We start from the raw sequence: 16346 nt of genomic DNA, 5'->3' as shown, positions 1-16346 counted from the left end.
ATAACCTGATAGATAACTCTATCAGATAGCTACTATTTTTATCTGAAGTTTACCAATAAAGAAGAGGTACAGGAAAGTTAAATGCCTTACTCAAAATCATACAGATAGTAAGTGGTAAAGATTTTTAAAAAATGGGGGGAGTAGTGGTTTTTCCTCATCTCCAGTAGAAGGTAGGTTAAGAAAAATACTTGGGAACTGCACTGATATTGAATATAAATAATTGGGACTAGGGTGATAAGCTTGCTTTAAGAAGCAACAGATTGGTCCCATACCTTATATCATAGCACAGAGAACAAATTTAGTGAATAATACATTAAGTGTTGAAACTGATGTAAGCACAAACACAGCAATAGATTGCTTTTCCTTTTTTTTTTTTTTTTTTAATATGGAACGCTTCACGAATTTTCATGTCATCCTTGTGCAGGGGCATGCTAATCTCCGCATCGTTCCAATTTTAGTATTAGTATATGTGCTGCCGAAGTGAGCACTTAAATTGCTTTTCTAAGGGGGAAATTTGAACAGAACTTTTTTGAAAGTCAGGGGAGTCATGGTAACTAAGAATTGAAATTTGAATCCAACAGGTCATGAACCAGTATGTCAAGGCAATGCCTGGTGCCTCCATTTTCCTAACTTTAAAATAAAGTGACATTTTATATTACTATGTTGGAGCATTGAAGAATTATGCATTATACAGCCATTTGAAATTAGTCTATGCTGTAATTATAAATGAGAAAAGACAAAACATTATTTGAATCAAATAACTTCAAAGTCTTTAGTGTTATTAGAAGCTTACCATTAATCTTTAAGAAAAATAAGTCTTTGGTTGTTTGACACCAGCAGATGGCACCCTAACAAAATAATTTGTGTGCCATAGGTGAACTTGTACAGCCCTCTGTACATTCAAATGCAAGGCGAGCTCACTGTATTTGGATATGTAGGGTAGAAAAGAGAAAAACCAAAGACAAGACTTGCTCTTTTTGAGTCAGACAATTTTTACTTGGTGAGGAAAAAGCAGCAAGAACATTTTCCTTATTAGTCTTTATTTTGTGAATACCTAGCTAGCTTGAATCATTATTATAAGAAAGTGCTCTATAAATCTCCATAAACCTCTAGCTATAAAAGGTAACATGATTACATTGAAGGGAATAAAATGGACTGATCCATACCTCTTCCCAGCTTAAAAAAAAAAAAAAAAAAGAAGGGAATTTGGTGAAACAAATACTCTTTTTGATTGTTTCAACTGACAGAGAAGACACTGGAGTTAGTTTTTTTTTTTGTTTTGTTTTGTCTTTTAGAGTTTAATTGAGAAGAACTTAAACATGAAGTCTGCATCAAAGATACTTGCCACAATGACCATTTCAATTTCAGACCTATTCAAGTTGAATTATTCCAATTAGGCAATTGGTGTTTGAATGTCCCCCCTTGCTATTTATGTGTTAACTATTATTTTTTTAAGTTCATTTATTTCGTTTGAGAGAGAGATGGAGGGAGAGATCTCATGGGAGCAGGAGAGGGACACAGAGAGAGGGAGAGAGAGAATTCCAAGCAGGCTCTGTGTGGTTAGCACAGAGCCCTTCATGGGACTTGATCCCATGAACCATGAAATCATAACCTGAGCTGATACCAAGAATCGGTTACTCAATCGACTGAGCCACGCAGGAGCCCTATGTTAACTGTTATTTTTAAAGTAAATACAGGGTATTTTGTTAAGATGATGATATGTGCATCTATAAAGGATGAGTATGTTCCCATTTTAGAAGATGTCAGGGTTACCACTTTTTCTTTCTTCATCCTTTTGCTTAGTTCCAGGTATTTGATTTACAGAAACAGCCAGATCTGCAGTTTGCCCATCATTTTCTGGTCTCTGAAAAGGGTAACAACCCAAGTTTTTGGCCTGTTCTTCAAGCCCTCTCACCTGCCTCTGTCTCCTAACAAATAATTCTTATCTTCTCCAAATATATGAGTTTATAATTACTCTGAAAGGAACTATAATCAAAGAGTCAAACTTGAGTATAAAAACTACCCAGGATCCAAGACCAGCCCTCTCTCTAAGATGGAAACTTTAGGGGCGCCTGGGTGGCGCAGTCGGTTAAGCGTCCGACTTCAGCCAGGTCACCATCTCGCGGTCCGTGAGTTTGAGCCCCGAGTCGGGCTCTGGGCTGATGATGGCCCAGAGCCTGGAGCCTGCTTCCGATTCTGTGTCTCCCTCTCTCTCTGCCCCTCCCCCGTTCATGCTCTGTCTCTCTCTGTCCCAAAAATAAATAAACGTTGAAAAAAAAAAATTTTAAGATGGAAACTTTAGGTGTAAAAAGCAGTAACAGGAGGTACCAGGAACTACATTCAGCACCAATCTACTTCCTTTGTACACTTACTGCTGGGTCTTACTCAAGAGAAAGACTGAAATCAAATATATAATTCCATCCTCTTGAAGACCTTGAGTGAAAAGAGGGAAAGGCTAAGCAGCATGACTATTTTTAGGGATAGGGTGTCTGGGAAGAAATCAAGGTGATTTGCTTGCTGAGAAACAGAATGGTTCCTGGAGGCACACCCTTTTACCTAAAAAAAGCGGCTGACTTCCAGCCAAAGCCTTGGAAACAAGTGAGGCCGGTGCTTGAAAGATGAACCACACCTGACAAAGCTGGAGCTTGGTGAATTCACAACCTGCCCTGAGAAGACCATCCAGTTGCAAGGAACAGTGGTTAATAATTATTGAGCACAAACTAGCACTTGAGGACTCTGGCAAGCATTTATAGAAATTAATTAAATGCTTACACCAACCATATCATCGTGTTGCTATTGTACAGTATATACATTTTAAAGCTGAGAAACTCGGGGCGCCTGGGTGGCGCAGTCGGTTAAGCGTCCGACTTCAGCCAGGTCACGATCTCGTGGTCCGTGAGTTCGAGCCCCGCGTCAGGCTCTGGGCTGATGGCTCAGAGCCTGGAGCCTGTTTCCGATTCTGTGTCTCCCTCTCTCTCTGCCCCTCCCCCGTTCATGCTCTGTCTCTCTCTGTCCCAAAAATAAATAAACGTTGAAAAAAAAAAATTTAAAGCTGAGAAACTTGAAGCATTCATAGCTTTATCCAAATTTACCCTGGGTGGTCTGGGTCCACTTTTAACCACTAATCCACATCACCTCTCTAGTAATTTTCTATGAACTTTTTGTGAACATTTCACCACTGTCTAAATAAAGATGGAAGAAAAAAAAAAAAAACAAAACAACAACCAACAACTGAGGTTTCATACAGCCAAAAGGGTTTTTGTTTGTTTTACTTAAGTTTGTAGCGGTGGAACTTTCTGGGTTGATAACAAAGCTCAACACTGCCATGTTATTTCACCATCTGGAAATGTGCCTCAGCTTGTCCTTCCCTCAGAGTGCCTGGTCAGCACAGAAGATCTATCAGTGTCTGCAGAAGGGGAAAGTTCCCACTCTTCAAGAGTTGTGTCAGGGAAAGAGTGATTCAGAAGATACTGGGAGGCACACAGAGAAATGCAAAAACAAGTAGAATTAAGTAGAGGAAACTAGTGCTTTAAACAAACGCAGAAAAAAATCCTGGAATCCATCTAGGAGTCGCTGTGAAGCAGTGGTCAGCAAAGGAGCACATTGTGATGGTTCAAGTCAGTGAAGACAGCTGGCCTCAAGTTTTCTCTCTCCACCCAGAGAGACCTTTTTCTGGGTATCAGGGTGGTACAATCAGTTTGGAGTCTTCCACCCACCTGACGACTATTCTCGCATTCGAAGGTTGAGAACCGTGTCTGGAGACAGCTTAGCCAAATCTCAAGTCACTGGCGTCACCTGGGAGTCTGTTTCTTCTACCAGGTAACAGTTAATGCTGTCAGTTCTGCCAGCTAACTCCTCCATCCAGAGTAGTCTAGGCTTTTATTTTCTTCTTGGGATTCCAAAATGGGGATGGTTCCCGGGTCTTCTCCTTAGCGATTCTCTTTTCACAACTCACTTCCCATCAGCCCAATTTGTTTTCCCACTTTATCCTAAAGAACTCCAAGGAGGGAAGCTAATAAAACCTGTTTAAGGCAGAAGTTGGGCAACTGCAGTCATTAGCGTCTCTGAAGTTTTTCCCCCCTTCTGTGTATTATCACCACCAAGGCTAGGCTGATGTTTAGCAAAGAGCACCTGTCAAAACAAAAGAAGAGTTTCACACCTCACAATTTTAAGCCCCAGGTAAGAAACTCAGCCTGGTGGATCCGCAAAGAGGAAGACGAGAAACCTGAAACTCTAAGGCTTGGAGAAGAGTTAAATGAGTTTCCTCTGGGTACCAACAGGCTTTTGTTTAACACGATTAAATCCTCTTTGTTTCATTACAGACATCAATTCGAAAACAAACAGTGTGATCAAGATAAAGGCCTGGAGCAGCATTCTGTTTCTCTTTCTCTTCTTTTTCTCAGAGAGCTATCACCACCTCTCAGTGGACAGGCTTAAAGGAACTTAACTGGCTCACAGAAAATTGATGAGCTGAGCTGAGCAGGTGTACAGGAAAGCTTTGCGCTGCAGGGTTAGGCAATGGAAAAAGTGTGAAGCACTTATGTCCATGACCAGATCGAGTGATAAGAGGACCGGCTTCCTTTGCTATCTAATTAATTGTCTTTCTTTTCAAAACACGGTCTTTGATTTCAAGAAGCACCTGAAGAAGGTAAGACCTAGTCCTAGTGTGACAACAACCGAAAACTCCTATGGGGGTAGGGGTGGGGGGCTGGGAGTGTAGCATGCAGACAGGAAAGATGGAGAGAGGGAGGAGATGTTACAGAGTCAGTAACCAAAACAACAAAATATCCAGTCAAGAGATAGCAGTGAACTGAATTCTATCAAGGATGTGACAAAATCGAAACTGGTGTGCATTTCCAAGGCAGTCCTTTCTATATTATTAAATTGCTTACTTTATTGTTGTCAGACAACACTAACTCCTTTTTTTTTTTCCTAAACAAAACATGGACATTGTCAGTGTAACAGCTACACTGAGCTGACAGAAGCCGGGGTCATCCATATACACATTTTAATTACCTCTTTTCAGTCAGGAACATCGTTAGAAGTTTATTATTACCAGCCACTATCTTGTGATCTTAATTGGCTTCCTTCACAGACGACACCATGAAGCCAACATAAGAGCTCTGGCAGCCTCCCAGAGATAGTGACCAGATCGGTGACACTTTATACTGATACTGTCTTCAGCTGAATAACAACCATCAGTTTAAGTTTTAATGCTAGACATGAGGTGGAAGCTTCTTTTAACACCTGTATGCAGAGATGTTCCTGATTCCATGGTGTTGAAAAACACACGGAGAAGTAGCGACTTTTCACACACCTTTGTTAGGGTTACAGAGAAATGATCTATACTTCAGAGAGGGATATGCCAAACAGCCAGTTATTCCCAGTGGCTCTCTTGGATTCTGGTAAAGTGGAAAATAATAGTTTGCTTACCAAATGGAAAAATCCACATCCTTTGACGCAAAGATTAAGTCTGCAGCGTGGGCCACAGTTACCTGGCTGCTCGCTACTCAGAAAGTATGGAAACACCCTTACGTTAATAGTTTGCTTTAATAACATTGGGCCTGAATCAATAATAGTTATTAACTTAGTTTCCAAAGCTTTTGCAATCATGTTGATGCCAAATTTTGAGGCAGAGGGAAAAAGAGGATGATTCTGAAATAAACACATTATCATGTCTTGTGGTGGATGAGAAAAAGAAAAGTCTTTATGTAAATACACTTTGTATCTTTCTCTTTATAAAAGGAAAACAAATAAGTTCGGAAATGTTAAATGCTGGGATTCACTTTTGAAGACCAGGCTGATGATCTCTGGGAACAACATTACTTGGATACCTATTTATTATAGTAATTATACTGTTGATCCCTGGCCCTTTGGGCCATTCTTCGGGCATTTGTAGAAAATGAGCTAAGTCACAAATATTCTAACTTTGGGTAAGTATCAAAGTTTAGTAAAATGTTCATTTCCACCAGAGAGAAAAAAAGTAATTTAAAAAGGCTACGTATATCGGTGGATTATTTATTCAGAATAATAATGGTTAGAAAGTTTGTTTATATCTTCATGGGTAAGATTTAAAAAGTATTGGTATTATCAGTATATTCCTGACTTATTCTTTTAAAAGAGATGCTTCTCATTCATCATGATCTGCAGATTTAAGAAATCCATCTCCAACAATATCGCAGAAAAAAGCTACGAAATGGGTAGATTCTCATTCATCATGATCTGCAGGTTTAAGAAATCCATCTCTAACAATATTGCAGAAAAAAAGCTACTAAATGGGTAGACTCTTAGGAGTAAAATTTTCCACTCAGTGAATTGAACTAGTGTAGGCATTAAAGTCTTTGGAAAGAATCATCAGTCCACTTAGTTATCTCCCCAGAGGTTTGGTTATCAGAGGATTAATACATCTACTTTCTTCCTGGCAATTACTCTACAATGACCCGGAATACACAGGCTGCTTTTGCATGGCTTGATATTTCACTTTTTAATAGCACTCAACCATCTAATCATAGGTAAATATTATGAAATTAAAGAATCTATATATAAATGACAAAACCAACTTCATTTTATGGAATTCCTGGAATATGAGGTCGTGTCATGATTATCCATATGTAAGTATAATTTCTATGCCATATGTATAGGTTTAAATTTTAAAATGTGTCTCAAGACTTGACATTGATATATTCCTTCTACAAATACAGCTGACTTCTCAGTGAGAAGGATCTCGAAATAAAGAAAAAAAAAACGGATGAAAAATTCAAATCACCATAATTAGTACGAGACAGCTAAATGTGGTTTAAACAACACAGTGAAATGAGGACTAAATAAAATAATTTTTCTCTTCCTTCACTACCAAGCATAACCTCTTGGCGGCTCCACTTTGTTCTCCGAATGGTCATCTTTTGCCTCCAGAAAAGGTCTCCTTCTCATTCTTATTTTTTTTGTTTACCTGGTAGATTCCCTCTTTTAGGAAGACATGAAAATTAGCTTTACATTTCAACTGCTCTACTGTATTGAAACAGGATGATGAAAATACAGCTGTTGAAAACATACTGTGAGCAGGCAAGGAAATATTTTTAAGAAGAGTTATCAAAATCAGAGTGCCAATCACTTTTAGAAGCAGGGTAAAAATTACTTGCACTTCAATATTTATATTTATATTTATTATAAGAAAAAAGTTTTTTTTTTATGGAGAGAAGGTGCAGAAAAGGGCACGGTATTAGCTAAATATTGTACCTTAGAACATCAGTCATTTCCTTCTCAATAGTACTGAAAGGGTCTAATTTATAAGTTTTTCCATCTCCCTGTTATGCTGGTTTGTAAGTTCTGACACTGCTACTGGTATGTTAATGAGAAGCTAGCGTTCCATTAAGAGAAAACCATATGCTCTACTGCCTACTGTGAAAGAGAAAGCATGTAATGTGGCTGTTGCCTTAGTAACACATTAATTCATTTTGTCAGTGTTGGCACAGATCATTTCATTTATAAGAAAACAAGTATAATAGTTTACCACATCTATAATATTTACAGTGTTTCTGTTACAAAACAGTGACAAAATGAGTTTAAAAAATAGCGTTGGTATAATATCATTAAAATATGGAATTTGTGGTAAAATTTTCCCTGTAAAAATGAAAAAAAATAAAGATTGGTGTAAAATTCCTCTTCACAATCCTACTTAAAACATTTTAACACCAAACTGTTTGCTTTTTAGCATATTTGTATTATACTAATAACGTGCGTCTGCTGCAAAAAATTTAGTCCATGGAAGACACAAGTGCATTAACAGTTTTTAATGAATGCTAAACAAAATATTTCATACAACAGTTTTGTTAAATTACAACCATTATAAACCTAATCGTATGCTAGTGTGTTACTCATAACAAGACTAAACATTTATCTAGTTTTATCTGTTCTTCCAGATGTTTATTAGTATTCTAGCACTCCTAAAATATTTAAATTAAACCACTCCATTTTCTCATGTGAATGCATTTTGGGTTTTATTCACAGAAAATCTAGTCACATGTATATCTAAATAAATATAGTACACTGTATATGCTTTATGCACAAGTGATACTTAATGTGAATTGAGATAATCCGAAAGCATGATAAAGGAGAGAAGTGATTAGGGGAAAGACAAGTTCCTGTTTATTAAAGTCTGCACCTGCAGCAGGATATCAGTTCTACCCATCCTTAGGGTATTCCACACCTGTAAACACACATTCTTAACAACAAACATTTTGCATCTGTGATGTTCACCTACCTTCTTTAACCAATAAAAAGGGACGCGTGTACAGGATAGCGAGCAACTATCATTTACCAGTTTATGTAGCGATTCAAGTTTTATGTCATTTCAAAGGAAGCGTTGATACATTTACATGAGTTATACAAATGAGTGCAAAGCACTGCAGAGCCGGCCATCCAAGTAATGAATGGCCAATTATACTTTCAACATTAAGAAATACCTTGCTGAAGTATTGGCGTTCAATGGGTTCATCCAAGCTTCGTGAACCAAATGTGGGTGTTTTTGTTTTTTCTCTCCTCACTATATTCACCGCAGTGCTCCCAACTTGGATGGGATTCTTTCCAATTAGAACCCAAGACCCAAGAGTACTTTTAAGAATCTTCTTTACAGACCTGCAATGCGATTACTCTGGGAAACACTTAAGAAAATAAAATTTATGATTAGCTTTGATGAAAATGACTTTAGTTTTAACTTCATAATATCTCTGCTTTGATATGGGTAAAATACTTTGAATGGCTACATCACCAGAAGAGAAAATATAACCAAACATCAATGTGATTTTATATGATAGGGAATTAAATGTCTCTGAAATGTAATCATATCACATTGACTCACCCAATAAAAGTAACTTAATGAAGTATTTTCTCTAATTCATATGTTTTTACTTATTAGTTTGTGGTGCTTGAAAAAATAAGCTGTAAACTTTTCAAGATCCTTCTTTCAACTCGACCTATTTCTATCAATAAAACTGGTTTGTCAGCAGTTAAATGGCACCATATTTATGCTTTAAGTGCACTAAATTATGGGTAGCTTTATAATAAGACTCACTGATTAGACGTACTATAATAATATGATACATATTACTAGGACTTTGCTTAAATAAAAAAAATATCTCGTGGTATATAACACCTCAAATTTTAAATCTTTTTGATTTTAACAGTTTATTGTTATTCATCCCCCAATTAACTAATGCATTAATTAATGTAAGGATAGAAAACAAAACTGGAAACTGGAAAATATACACCTATAAATTTATATATATATAGATAGATATTTATGCATATATTTTATGCTATTTAATGTATTTTTTATTTTCTTTTGATAAATAAAGCCCCATATTTTGTATCTAATATTACCCTAGTGAAACCTCTTAGTATTTTCTCATGATGGTTTCCAAAATCCGCATTTATTCTCAAGAGCAAAGAAAACTATTGTTGTACCTACATGACAACAAATAAAAGATAAAATAAAAATTCCCCCCCCAAAATGATTTATTATGTTTAGATATATTATACCCTGTAATCAGATTAACTGTCTTTTACTCACTGATGCCATCAGTTGTGTTTCTTTTATTTCCATACAGGAATATGAGGAATCGAGAATGACAATTATGAAGGCCAACTACATTCGAGGTCAGCTTTACGTATATATTTCGTAACATATTTGAGTCTAAGGAGTTCAACTCTGATAATATTAAATTATTATGGTGCTTCATAACTACTTACCCACAGCATTATAAAAATATTCTTTATAAATGATACCTATTATAGTCACTATTTTGAAATGTATATGAAATATAAACAATACATATGAAGTAAAAATAGATATTTTTGAACTGTTTAAGTACTTATTTAAGAACTATAAAGGGGCATATAGTAAATATATAAAAAAAAACCAACATTAAAATATTTTTAAAATGGCACATGTTGAATAATGCTTTGTAAATACCTGTTGAATAAATGAATGGACATATAATATATAAGTATACTTGCATTCATACCAACGTTCTAGTCACATACTCACTAAGTTTATGGTATTCAAATCTTACTGGTGGAGCATTTTGATTATAAGAGTGATAAAAGTAAGGATTTAAAATTTAGCAGTAACTCATCAGGCTTGGCTTTTGGAGTTCCTTTTTTATGAGGTAATGTTTCAGTCCAATTGAATTCACTGTACGTTTTCTAAGTGGTGGAAAGGAGGGACAGAATTAAATGATCTCTCAAATCATTTACCACATATTAAAATAGTTGTAAAATAAGAATGCAAATTTTAATAGTTATCAAAAGGTATTTTAAACTTACATATAATTTGTTACTGTCATTATTCATTTGACACAAAATATGTAATATGATACAAATAATAAACTTCAAATAGTAGAATACAGAAAAAAATTTGGCCTAATGCATTAGGGGGATAGAGGCAGAAATATGTCACTATAAGGATAATGACATGATTTGGGCCATGTTCTTTTCTGGGAAAATTCGGATTTCTGTTCTCAGTTTTTCTTCTTTATTATCTACTACATATAGAATATTTCTTAAGTAAGTGAGGAAGATATAAAATACATGCTCTAATATTTTAGAAGATATATGTAATATTATTTTATATTTTTCCAGTAACTAATACACAAACGATTGGTGATCACTAGCTTATTTCTAACTATTCCCATGATTAGGGTGCACTAAAAAATCTAGTCCTGGGAAATTGTTTTCTAGGCTTAAGTCATATAATACACGAGAACATAGTACAGCACATGTGACCCATGCTTATATGATATAATTAGTGCATAAAAAAACTTTATTTAGAAATATTACAGTACTGGGTAGCAGTTCTTTCATATATTTCAAATTGACCTAAAAAGAACGTGTTAGAGGTAGAAATTTTCCTAAGTTGATGCTAATATTATTCAAACGTACACCACATGTTTTCTTGAGTTTTGTCTTCTTTTTTAATTTTTCATCAAATTGATAAGAAGCCCAGCTTCCTAGCAGTGCAATATGAAGCCATAATCATATCTGAAGACTGGACTTTTACTTATGGGATTCTCTGTTCTAGCCAATACAACTGGGTTTTCTTTTGTTTGTTTTGCTTTTTACTCTTAAATACAGGGAAAAATAAAAACTTTGCCTCAAAAAGAAAGACTTCTACGGGGGGAAAACGTACTAAAGAAAAGTATACATTATCAAATTTGAATTTTTTTTTCAAATTTGGATTTTTCCATAGATAATAAAATTTAGGCACGTATAAAAAACACTTTATAAAAACCTATATCCCTATAAATTATACTCTATTTTGATAAAATCAAAGAATGTTTCATAAACAGTACACACGGAACACTCAGATCAGAACTAGACATTTCCATCTTTAATAACAAATGCTATTTGCAGAATTTTTACCATAATAATAATTTCTCATTTGTTTGTTAATAAGGGCAATATACATTTTTTTTTCCTGAATTCCACTTTATGTAACATTCATGGTGAGAAACTTTTAAAAGAATATAATGATACTACTCAAAGCAATAAATAATGATTTCAGATTTGGCATACAAGGAATGCTAACCCCATGGCCTGACTAAAGAGTTCCATGTAATCCCTTGCAAGGTGGGTTCTTTGATTTGTGCAAGATTAATGTTTGTAAAATGACCAATTTTTGTTCCTCATGTCCTGTTTGTCTGATCTCCTGTTAGATCTCCTGTTTTCCTGCTCAGTTCACTCATGCTCCCAGAGGGTGGCAATTTTGTCCTCTTCATCTGTGTATTCTTCATACCACTATTGCTCACTAAGTGTCTGATGCCTAGAACACAAATCCTATGATAGGTGAGTTTGTCCTTACTTGTAAAGATGATATCGTACCTTGTGTTAAAATATTTATTAAACTTATAGAGATAACTAACTTCATAAGGTAAACTCAGGCAAAATATTATTCCCTTGGTTTTCACACACTAGAGGTGTAAGTAATTTTAGCCATAATTGCTTTAGTGAACTGTCAGCTTATGTAAATTTGTTTCGGATGTTTGAAATGTTTATTTTTGTTTTGAGAGAGACAGGGAGCAAGTTCAGGGGAGGGGCAGAAAGAGAGAATCCCAAGCAGTCTCCACGCTGTCAGCACATAGCCCAATGTGGGGCTTGAACTCATGAACCATGAGATCACGACCCGAGCCGAAATCAAGAGTCAGGCATTTAACTGACTGAGCCACCCAGGTGCCCCTGTAAATTTTTTTTTTAAGTAGGCTCTACACTCATTGTGGGGCTTTAACTCACAACTCCAAGATCAAGAGTTGCATACTCAATTACTGGGCTAGCCAGGCACCCCCAGCCTGTGTAAAAGTTACATAATATCCAATTGACTGTATAGTTTAGTTTTGAAGAAATACAGAAAGTCATAATGTCTCATTCTAGAATAGGCAGGTAATCAGTACTCATACCAAATAATTTTCATAAAGTTAACTCTGACATTTAAGAAGTCTTTTATACATATTTTATTCTCAACGTTCCTCAATGTATTGTAGAATATCTCCTTACATAGGAAAGTTTCCATTCAGTTGAGCATCCAACTTACTGAGTTCCATATGTAATTCCAAAAACATTAAATGATTTAGTCAAGATTATAATTTAAGTTCTACTCAGTATTCAAAGCTTTCTGCCTGTTTAGATTATTTCTAGATATAACTAATTAAAAAAATTAGAATCATAAACTTGCAATGTTAAGTACAAGATGGTTGGGGTGAGGAAGTAAATAAATCTATATGGAAAATATAAGACAAACATTTTCCATGGCTTTTAAGACAAACAAGGCCATGTTTATTTTATTTTTCTGTTATTAAAGCCACAATAAATTATTTTACTGAATATAATATTATATATATACAAGTCAATTGTTACTTAATAGCAGAGTAATTGAGGTTATTTAAGTTTGCTGAATTTATTTTCTAAGTTTATCCCTAAAACAGATGCAGAACTCAGTATTACCAAAAGAAATTCTAGAATTTTGGGCTTTGTCAAGGTACTTTGTCAAATCTATACCACCTTGGTTTTGTAAGCCACAGGTCTTTTGGAAAATTCTATCTCACAAATAATTGCAAGTTAAAATTTGGAAAGTAGGTTTCTGGAACTTTATACTTTTCTATATATATAATATCAAAATGAAGAAGGAATGGGAAAAAGGTGAGAGAGAGAGGAAGAGAAGTAGAAAGAGGGAGAATTGGAGAGGAGACAGTGGAGAAGGGGTGGCCAAGGAGGAAGCACTGAAATTTTTCTGAATGAGTGAACAGAAGTTGAAATAGGTAAAGACTAGAAATTTAGAAGGTGTGTGTGTACGTGTGAGAAGGAGATTGACTGAAGGAAAGTTTGATTATATATTTGAAATTGGAGAGAAGGAGGGGCACCTGGGTGGCTCATTCGGTTAAGCGTCCGACTTTGGCCAGGTCATGATCTCACCATCCATGAGTTCGAGCGCCGCATCCAGCTCTGTGCTGACAGTTCAGAGCCTGGAACCTGCTTTGGATTCTGTGTCTCCTTCTCTCTCTGCCCCTTCCCCACTCACACTCTGTCTTTCTCTCTCAAAAAATAAACATCAAAAAAATTTAAAATAAATAAATAAAATTGGAGAGAGGATGGGGGCGAGGGGGTAAGGAGAATGCATCAGGGGCCAGGTTCTCTTCATAGGAGGAAGGAGCCAGCATGAGAGAGAGAAGGCATGAGGCACAGAAGAGCCAACAGGTGGCACCAGTGGATTGAGGCAGTTTAGTTGTTTGGCAAGTATAACTGGTCAGTGTGGAATTAGGTAGAGAAAGAAGAGACTGAGAATATTGCATAGGACACCTATCTGTCTTGAAGAAAGAGTAAACACAGTAGAGAGTAAAACCGGCAATTATATGTATTCAGCAAATAATTATTGAGCACCAATTGTGTGCCATGTACTGTTACATGGCCCTGGAATTACAGTAGTGAGCAAAGAGACATAGTCTTTTGGAGTTTAAAGTCTAATGAGGCCAATAGGCAGTACTAATGAATGCACCATCAAATAATCATTTAAGTATAAACTGTAGTAATTTGGAGGAAATGAACAAAGACAGAAGTGTGTTGGTTTATTTTTATTTATCTATTTTTTCAAGAAGCCTCCATGCCCAATGTGGAGGCTACACTGACTAGCCAGCCAGGTGCTCTAGGAGTGTATTGATTTATAACAAATATGTTTTACTTGTCCTGGGGGTAGCAAAATTTCTCTGTGGAAGTGATGTTTAAGTTGGGATCAGAAGATGAGGAGACAGGAGTTAGGCAAAAGGTGGTAGAAGAAAAATATATGCAGAAGAAACCTAAAACAGGAAAGCATTTAATGTATTTGTGGGACTAGACAAAGGCCAATGTGTTCCAGAATTTGCCGAGAAGAATGATTAGACACAAGATTGGAAAAGTAGACATGGAAGGTCAGGCAGGGGCTTTAAGCAACATTAGGATTGGGCTATGACTCATTTATCCTCTGAGTCATATAAAATGGTCAAAAGTTCCAAACTAATGTGTTATTTCATCATATTTGTGCTATCAGAAATCACCCTGATTGTGTGATTTGGAAACAGAATTCAGAGTCTGTGTTTGGGTGAGGGGGGTCCAGGGTGGTAATGGGGAAACAGAATGGATTCAGGAATAATGATTTGGGGGCTATTGTAGTAACCCAGATGAAAGATGATGGGATCTTCAAGTAAAGAGGTACGGTAAAGGTGGAGAGGAGTGGGAAGAGTCAACATGTATTTAGGAAGTAAAATTTTCAAGTATGCCCGTACATTGTGTATGGGAAGTGAGGAAAATGAGGATGTCAGAGGCTGCTCTTGGGATGGGGGACCTTTTCAAATGTAACTGATAGTTATTTTCTCACATTGTCCTGCACTTTGGTTTGAAATCACACATGATTGTGAAATTAAAGTATATGATTATTTGCAAGGGATCCCCAAATAGAAAATCACATTGCATTGGTAGCTGTGCCAAATATGTTGTCTATTTCCAAAACAGTGCAGAATTCCATGTTCTATTGTTTCAAACGTTTCTGTCCTGGAAGTAAGAAAGATAGCATCCTTGTTCCCTCCTTTCTCCTCTGATATTCCTTTGTCCAGAATGCCTCTGAATTCCATCATAGATCACTGACTTAAATCCTCTACCTGCCTTTCACCCTCCCCGCCCCCCCCAATTGGTGATGGTAAGACTTTGTAAGTTTAGGATTGTATCAGCTTTAGGAAAAAAAATATGGATTTCGGCTACTTACCGGGTTTTACCATCAAGAGAACTTAATTTAAACAAATTATTTGAGTTAACAATGAGAGCATAGACAAGATTCACATCATTACATTTTCTATCATTCTCATCTGCTGTGAACATTAAGTATGCCATATACAATTTACCTTAGAACAGCATGTAGGATGGGGTGCCAGCCCCCTGAGCAGTAGAAAATCTGTGTATAACTTTTGATTACTAATAGTCTACTGTTGACCAGAACAGTAAACAATTGATAAAGTAAACAATTGATTAACACATATTTTATATGTTATATGTATTATAGACTCTTCTTACAATAAAGTAAGCAAGAGAAAAGAAAACATTATTGAGAAAATCATATGGAAGAGACAATACATTTATAGTACTCTACGATATTTACTAAAAAAATCTGCATGTAAGTGGACCCTTGCAGTTCAAACTGTGTTGTTCAAGGGTCAATTGCATAACTATATTAGTTTTAAATTTGAAGGATAAGGAATTGGCAGTTATTAATATGTGGCCATCTTAGCCACAAAATAAAGTTAAATTATGTTTTCTTTTGAGTTTCTTTTGAGTTTTAAATTTTCTTTCAAATTTAAGCCTTTTTTCCCCTAATAATAATGGCTATAATTTTTAAGCCTTTATTAAGGGCAAGGAAATGTATAGATACACGATCTCTTGTCAATCTCACTAAAATCCTATGAGGTGGGTTATTAATATTCCCATTTTTCAGAAGAAGTAACTGATGGATTTTTAAAAAAAATCAAGTAACTTGTTCAAACACAAGTCTGGCTCATTTCAAAGTTCTATGTATATTAAGAAAATTTCATGATTATATCTTTATTGAAAGCTGTAGGCTGAATCTTGGAAAGAAAACACTTTTCAATATTCTTTTTGTGTTTTAAAACCAGAATAAAGTTTGGTATTCTTAGCCTAAAACAAAGTTTTAGAAATAAACATGTGACTTGCTCTTTGAAAAGATTTGCCAACATCTGACTTTTAAATACAGGTATATATAAAGCCAATGGCTGTCCAAGTATATCTAAGGGCCACATGTTGGCCTACAGGTCATTAGT

The 16346-nt window shown here is 35.7% G+C and overlaps 1 non-coding gene across 1 annotated transcript; it reads right to left on the bottom strand.

Moving 5' to 3' along the window:
• Positions 1-379: 379 nt before the first annotated feature.
• LOC115517361 lies at positions 380-488 on the bottom strand. Its single transcript, XR_003969822.1, has one exon. It is a non-coding gene; the product is annotated as a U6 spliceosomal RNA (small nuclear RNA).
• Positions 489-16346: the final 15858 nt, after the last annotated feature.

The sequence above is a fragment of the Lynx canadensis genome, chromosome B3 (genome assembly GCF_007474595.2).
Source record: "Lynx canadensis isolate LIC74 chromosome B3, mLynCan4.pri.v2, whole genome shotgun sequence".
Classification (NCBI taxonomy): Eukaryota; Metazoa; Chordata; class Mammalia; order Carnivora; family Felidae; genus Lynx; species Lynx canadensis.
This window is presented reverse-complemented; position numbering and strand designations above follow the sequence as displayed.